Raw genomic sequence first — 7500 nt, forward strand, 5'->3', positions numbered from 1 at the left:
GGTTGGGTTAAGTTGGGTTAGGTTGGGTTAGGTTAGGTTAAGTTAAGTTAAGTTAGATTGGGTTAGGTTAAGGTTAGGTTAGGTTAGGTTGGGTTAGGTTAGGTTAAGTTGGGTTAAGTCACATTAGGATTAGATAAAGTTTATATATATATTTCATTCACTTATTTTTTTTCTATTTTCATCCATTTCTTGATCTTTTTTTAATGGATTAAGTTTGGATTAGATTAGGTTAAATTAGGATTAGATGACTTTAAGTTGTGTTAGGGTAGATTAGGTAGGATTAGCAATGGTTAGGTTACGTTAGGTTAGGATTACGCATGAGTGGGTTAGGTTAGGTTAGGTTTGGGATAGGGCTGGGTTAGGAATGGGTAGGTTGGGTTGGGTTAGGTTAGGTTAGGATTAGATATGAGTGGGTTGGGTTGGGTTGGGTTAGGTTAGGTTAGTATAGGATTAGGTACGAGTGGGTTGGTAAGAGCAGGGTTAGATATGAGTGGGTTATATTAGGTATGGGTGGGGTGGGTTGGGGTGGTGTGGGGTGGGGTGAGGTGGGGTGGGGTGGGTGAGCCAATCAACTTTAGGCTGGTGACGTCACACTTGATGACGTCACGAGATTGATTTTTGGTGAAAGTTCTCTATTGGCCAGCATTTTGGGGAGAGAGAGAGAGAGAGGTATTGTTAATTTTGTTTAGTGTTTTATCTTCTTTCTTTTCTTCTTTTTCTTATCCTCCTCCTCCTCCTCCTCCTCCTCCTCCTCCTCCTCCTCCTCCTTTTATCGCATTCATACTTTCCCTACTACTACTTCTGCTACTATTACCACCACCACCACTACTACTACTACTACTACTACTACTACTACTACTACTACTACCACCACCACCACCACCACCACTACTACTACTACTGCTGCTGCTGCTACTGGTCGAGTCCCTCACCTGACCTCACCTGCTATTTCTGTCATAATTAAGGTGCAGGAGAGAGAGAGAGAGAGAGAGAGAGAGAATGGGTAGGGATGAAAAGCTAGACTACTACTACTACTACTACTACTACTACTACTACTACTACTACTACTACTACTACTACTACTACTACTACTACTACTACTACTACTACTACTACTACTACTACTACTACTACTACTTGTTCTGGTGAAGAAAAATATTTGCCTTCCATCTTTATTTTTATTGATTTTTACACAACATCTGGTTATAAACTTGTAAAACACACACGCACACAGACACACACACACACACACACACACACACACACACACACACACACACACACACACACACACACACACACACACACACACACACACACACACACACACACACACACACACACACACAAAGGCACAAATTTGTAACACTAGCAATAATAGCTCACACACACACACACGCACACGCACACACACACGCACACACAGTAATCGATGTACACCTAGGAACACTGACTTACTTACACATGAACGTATGTATGTATGTATGTCTATGTATAACGACAAAATAGCACACATAAGGAAATTCACGAGTCTCCCTTCAAATGACGACCATAGAAAACGTAACTGCTACTCACGGCCACGAAAGAAAATGGGAGACGCGTTTGACTTATCACTAACATTAAGAGTCATCCGTTTTCTGTTCGTATTTTATTTGTTGTTGTTGTTGTTGTTGTTGTTATTATGCATTGTTTTTGTTTTTTTCGTTTTATTTTTGTTTGTGTTAATTTTTATGGTGAAAGAAAACGGATAAATTCATGAAAGAAAACGAGGGTTGAGAGAGAGAGAGAGAGAGAGAGAGAGAGAGAGAGAGAGAGATATACATGTGTAACCCTTATAAGCACACACACACACACACACACACACACACACACACACACACACACACACATTAAAGACACTTATTTTTCACTTGTGTTTACTAGAATAACTATCACGTGACCTTAACCTTCCTAACTGCGCTCTAACTTTTTCCTAACTTCACTTCTTAACTTCACACTGAGGTAACTTCTTTATTTTTCCATTTTTTTTTTTTATATTCGTTCCTAATTTATTTCCTAACTTCTTTTTTGTTACCTTCCTAACTTGAGTCTTAATTGTTTTCTTTATCTAATTTTGCCTTACTAACTTTATATATTAGTATCCCTATAACTTCTAATTTTTTCTCTATCTTAACTTTATTTCCTTCCTAACTTCGTTCTTAACTTAATCACTGACGTTATTAATTTCCCTTTACTAACTTTATATTCCCCTATAACTTCTTTTTAACTGGTCTATAATGATCTTCTCTAATTTAACTTTATATCCTTCCTAACTTCGTTCTTAACTTAATCCTTGACGTTACTAATTTCCCTTTACTAACTCTGCATTTGATTATTCTCTAAGCTTCATTCCTAACTCATTATATTTCTTCTTTATTTTAACCTCATTTCCTTCCTAACTTAATTTTCTTCCTCGTGTTATTAATTAGATCTCTTCCTTTTCTTAATTCTTTTTCGTTCCTAATTTCCTGATCTTCCTAATCTTATTTTCATTTTCTTCCTAACTTATTTTTTCCTTATCTTCCTTTGAATTCATTCCTAACTCAATTTCGTTAATAACTTTTTAAATCTTCTCTAATTTAACTTATTTTTCCATTTTGTTAGTAACTCTATTTATTATTAACTCATATATCTCTTTTTTTATTCATTCCTAACTCAATTTCGTTACTAACTTGTTAAATCTTTCCTAATTTAACTTGACTTTCTTTATAACACTAATTATTTCACTCCTAACTTAATTTCGTTACTAATTTATCATATCTTCCCTAACTTAACTTCAATTTTTACTCAACTTAATATTTCATTCCTAACTTTTTATATTTCTCCATTAACGTAACTTTATTCTCCTCATTATACTAACTATCTCCCTTTCCCTTTCTATCTTCATTCCTAACCCTTCAGCACCATGACGCGTTTCCATATTCATTCTGGTGACTATTTGGTGATTCTATACACCTTCAGAAACTTATGTGGAGATTAAAATAGTGAAGACTGTGGCCATTAATCTTGTGACCTCCATAGACCCTTCGTAATGTCAATAAAATGGTCTAATCGTACACAAATCCCAATGTCAAAATGTGTCCCAGTACTGAAGGGGTTAACTTTTCAAACGTCTATCATTCCTAATTCGTAATGGTAACCTAACTTTTTCTTAACCTCCGCGAACCTAACTTTGCCGAAACACCATTGTCTTAACACAGGGAATTGTCAACCTTGGAATCGCGAACCCCTTACGAATTCACAAGAAGCTTTCCGTGGGGACTTAGATGCTTAGATCCTTCACAGCACCATTGCCAGTTACTGAATTAACACAGATAGCTGATTTAATAATATTCTATACAGTTTACTATCGCCTATTAAGTCAGTGTTAGTTACTGTGTTAGAATTCTGTTTCATGTCAGATTGCTGGGTGTTCGGATAGGTGGTCTGGTATAGGTTGAGATTTCCCTGGTTTGACACCTAACATGTACCATTTTTGACTCGACACCACTGCCACCACCACCACAACCACCACATCGTTATTACAAGTTTACCACATCGTCTCCACCACCACTGCCTCATCATCACCACAGCGTTACTACATTATCTCAGCCATCACCATTAGGATCATCACTTTCATGCATTACCACCATCATCACCACTTCCATACATCACCACAGCATCACTAAAGCACCACTTCTACGACTCATCACCCAAATGTCATCATCACATCAAAATCATCATTCCTGCATCACCAAAATCATCACCACTTCAACACATCACCACGTCCATACCACCACAACACCACCACATCACCATTTCCACACCACATCACCACCAAAACTCACTATTCCAAATACTTTCTCACCATTCCTATCATTTCTCCTCATTTTCACACCACAACACCACCAACATCACCACACCACATTACCTTACTACCACACCATCTCGCCACCACACCACCACCACCATCACCACCACATAACACTATGAACAACCCACTACTGTAACATCAAGGTCAGGAAAAATAGGACACATAACATCCACGGTCACATAAAGGTGGTATAACATCAACTGAGAGAGAGAGAGAGAGAGAGAGAGAGAGAGAGAGAGAGAGAGAGGTAAAATGTGCAATATCTTTCAAAATAACATACTTTTTAAACTCAGAACATCAAACACATACTATTATTATTGTTTTTTTTTTTACACTAGCGCATCACCACCACCACCACCACCACCACCATCACCATCATCATCATCATCATCATTAGCATAGTCGCCCCATAGTAGGAGTAAATGAAAAGAGGGATAGTACAAAACCTTCAGACTATTAAGAGTTATGCTTCCAAGATAGTTTTACAAAGTTACCCCATTTCTAGTCGTTTTCCTTTATAAAAACAGCTGGGGGGTTCAAAAAATAGTCACCCATTTTCTATCAAGACAAAATATCTATACTCTTGTTTTCTCGAAAGGCAAAGTAACGTTTTCTCTCAGTCCGTTTTCTTTTCTGGAATTATGAAGAATTACAAATATATATTGCTCTGTTTGGTTTATTTTCGTTACTTTTGCTTTATTCATTAGTGGAAGCTTTCTTTTAAGGGTTAGGGACGTGTGTGTGTGTGTGTGTGTGTGTGTGTGTGTGTGTGTGTGTGTGTGTGTGCCCCATATTCAGAAACGCTATGCTCTCTCACCACAGAGATCATTAGGTGGGTTTTCAAGAGTTTCTACTGTTGATATCATAGAAATTCCCTTAACCCCTTCAGTACCAGGACGCATTTTCATATTCATTCTTGTTACTATTTGTCGATTTTACACAGCTTCAGAAACTTATGTGGGAATTTAAATACTGAAGACTGTGGACCATTAATCTTCTGACCTCCATAGACCCTTCCTAATGTCAACAAAATGCTCAAATCACAGAAAAAACTCGTATTTCTATCTTCATTTTGGTTACAATTTGGTGATTTTATACAGCTTTAGAAACGTATGTGGGAATTAAAATACTGAAGACTGTGGACCATTAATCTTCTGACCTCCATAGACTCTTCCTGATGTCAATAAAATGGTCTAATCACACTCAAAACTCGTACTAAAAATGCGCCCCTGTACTGAAGGAGTTAAGCTTTCATCAGAACAGTAAATGCACAACCTTCAGAGCACATGTAGTGTCATCTAGAGCCTTTGAAAGTTGTAGGTGTGTCGCAAGGAGTGTTTCAGAATGTAGCCCTGTGTGTTTTATCCCTCCCCGTCTCATTACTTCGAAAACTACTTAAAAAAATACTTTAAAATTCTTCATGCGTCTTTTCCTTCCCTTTAAGTTATGGTCCCTTAAGATTAGTCATATAAAACCTCTATACTTTATCTCTCTTATAAAAAAATATTGAATTCCTTGATAGCTTCTTAGAAAATATAGAAGTGTGTGTTTAATCCCTCTCGTTTTCTTTATTTCCTTTCCGGTTGTCTATTTCTATTATCATTTACTTTTCTCAATGTTTTTTTTTTTCTGAGTGAAGGGAAAACGAGCTCTGAGACACGTCATTTGAAAGGTGCGAGTCGGAGTTAAAGCGACGTAAACACACAGAACATGGAAGCCTTGCCCCTTATTTTGAAACACGCTCCTCTCTCACCACGAGTGCTTTCAAAGACCGCTGGAATGTTTAGCCAGCTTCTCGTGGGTGATTTTTTCCAGTCATTGTATACAAAATTTAATCATCATGGTAATATTGAAAAAAAGAACTTGAAAACTCCATTAGCATACAGTAAAACCTCTTAAATTATCACTGAAAACATGAAAACATCCTTGAAAACCCTAATATCTTCCACTTGAACCTGTTAGACCCTTGAAAAACACCCTTAAAAACCCCATTAACTTGCACTACAACCTATTTAAACCCTTGAAAACCCACTAATTTCCACTAGAACCTATTTCAACCCTTCAAGACCACAATAACTTTCACTAGAATCTATGTACCCTTGAAAACAATGGAACCACACGCGCTTTGGGGACTGAGGGGTCTCCAAGCGCACGGGTTTGAGTCCTGGCCATGGTCCGAGTGTAGGAAGGGCTTCCTTACTCAGGGTAACGGTTCCCAAACTGGCTGGTTTTCAGATAGGTTGTGTCCCTCAGCCTGCAAACTCCAATGAAAAACCCATTTGGTATAAAAAAAAAATAGCTTCCACTAGAACCTGTTAAACCCTTGAAAACCCCAATAACTTCCACTAAAACCTATTAAACCTCATCGAAACACCTTGAAAACCCCAATAACTTCCACTAAAACCTTTTAAACCTCATCAAACACCCTTAAAAACCCCAATAACCACTAAAACCTATTAAACCTCATCAAACACCCTTAAAAACCCCAACAACTTCCACTAAAACCTATTAAACCTCATTAAAACACCCTTAAAAACCCAATAACTTCCACTAAAACCTATTAAACCTCATCAAACACCCTTAAAAACCCCAATAACCACTAAAACCTATTAAACCTTATTAAAACACTCTTAAAAACCCCAATAACCACTAAAACCTATTAAACCTCATCAAACACCCTTAAAAACCCCAATAGCTTCCAACACAGCCTCTTTGAAACACTCGTGATGAGGAAAACGTGAATACAACACCGATCATTATGTATAGTCCTCCCTGTATACACCACAACGCACCACAAGCAGTATGCATATCCGTGTATAGCTAGACACCACAAGAGTATAGTACAGCTGATGCATTCACAGATGTACGATAATTATTGTATGCACACGAGAAAATGTACGGTTTTTTGTTTTGTTTTGTTTTTTTCTTCCTTTTTCTTGTAACTTATGCATATTTCAGCTTTGTGTTCTTGTAGTAAACTTTTCTTCTTCTTCTTCTTCTTCTTCTTCTTCTTCTTCTTCTTCTTCTTCTTCTTCTTCTTCTTGTTTATTATGCAGTATATCTATGCTTGTGTTTCTTTTATTATTATTATTATTATTATTATTATTATTATTATTATTATGTGTTGATATAAACTCTTCTTTTTCCTCCTCCTCCTCTTCCTCCTCCTCCTCCTCCTCCTCCTCCTCTTTCTCCTCCATTTTGTTGTTTTTAGTGTTTTGTTTTTGTTCTATATCTTCTTCTTCATCTTCTTCTTCTTCTTCTTCTTCTTCTTCAGTTCAAAATTTTCCAAAAAGCACAATTCACATCTCGTTTTTTTTTTTTTTTTTTTTCCTTTCTTTTTCTCATTCCTTATTTGTTTTCTTTGATTTTTTTTCCTTCATTATTTTTTCATTGCTTTTTCATTTATCTTCATCCATTTTTATCGTATTTTCTATTGTTTTCCATTTTCCTTCCTTCATATTTCAGTTTCCAAATTTTTCCTTCCTTCTCTTCTCCTCCTCCTCCTCCTCCTCCTCTTCATTATTTTTTTTTATAGATATCCTTCCTTCCTCTTCCTTGTCTTCTATCCTCGTTCTCTTCTTCCCCTCCTTCTCCTCCTCCTCCTC

The 7500-nt window shown here is 36.9% G+C and overlaps 1 protein-coding gene across 1 annotated transcript in view; it reads right to left on the bottom strand.

Annotated features, from left to right (window-relative positions):
- Window positions 1–7500, bottom strand: part of LOC123498556 — a 22543-nt gene that overhangs the window by 819 nt on the left and 14224 nt on the right. The window lies entirely within an intron of this gene.

This window comes from Portunus trituberculatus, chromosome 7 (genome assembly GCF_017591435.1).
Source record: "Portunus trituberculatus isolate SZX2019 chromosome 7, ASM1759143v1, whole genome shotgun sequence".
Lineage (NCBI taxonomy): Eukaryota > Metazoa > Arthropoda > Malacostraca > Decapoda > Portunidae > Portunus > Portunus trituberculatus.